At 35.6% G+C, this 315-nt stretch overlaps 1 protein-coding gene across 2 annotated transcripts in view; it reads right to left on the reverse strand.

Moving 5' to 3' along the window:
* BDP1 (B double prime 1, subunit of RNA polymerase III transcription initiation factor IIIB) overlaps positions 1-315 on the reverse strand; it is a 118,156-nt gene that overhangs the window by 56,890 nt on the left and 60,951 nt on the right. The window lies entirely within an intron of this gene.

Consider the following 315-nt stretch of genomic DNA (forward strand, 5'->3'; position numbering starts at 1 on the left):
AAAAAAAAAAAAAGAGTTTTAACTCTAAAAAGGACTTTATATGTGGAAAACATTCAGTTTATAATTTTTCATTTGAACGTTTTTGATGGTATATCACACAATTTTAATCTGTTATGGACCAAGTTAATAAAGTAAACAAAATATCACCTTTAACTCAAATCAACCTTTTAACTCTTCATTTCACCTTCACAACAGACTGAAATAAAAAACTATTATTCTCGCCAGCCGCCATGGCTCAGCGTAATCCCAGCACTTTGGGAGGCCAAAGCAGGCGAATCACGAGGTCAGGAGTTCGAGAAATTAGCCGGGCATGGC

Source organism: Colobus angolensis, unplaced genomic scaffold, assembly GCF_000951035.1.
Source record: "Colobus angolensis palliatus isolate OR3802 unplaced genomic scaffold, Cang.pa_1.0 Scaffold49, whole genome shotgun sequence".
NCBI classification, from domain to species: domain Eukaryota; kingdom Metazoa; phylum Chordata; class Mammalia; order Primates; family Cercopithecidae; genus Colobus; species Colobus angolensis.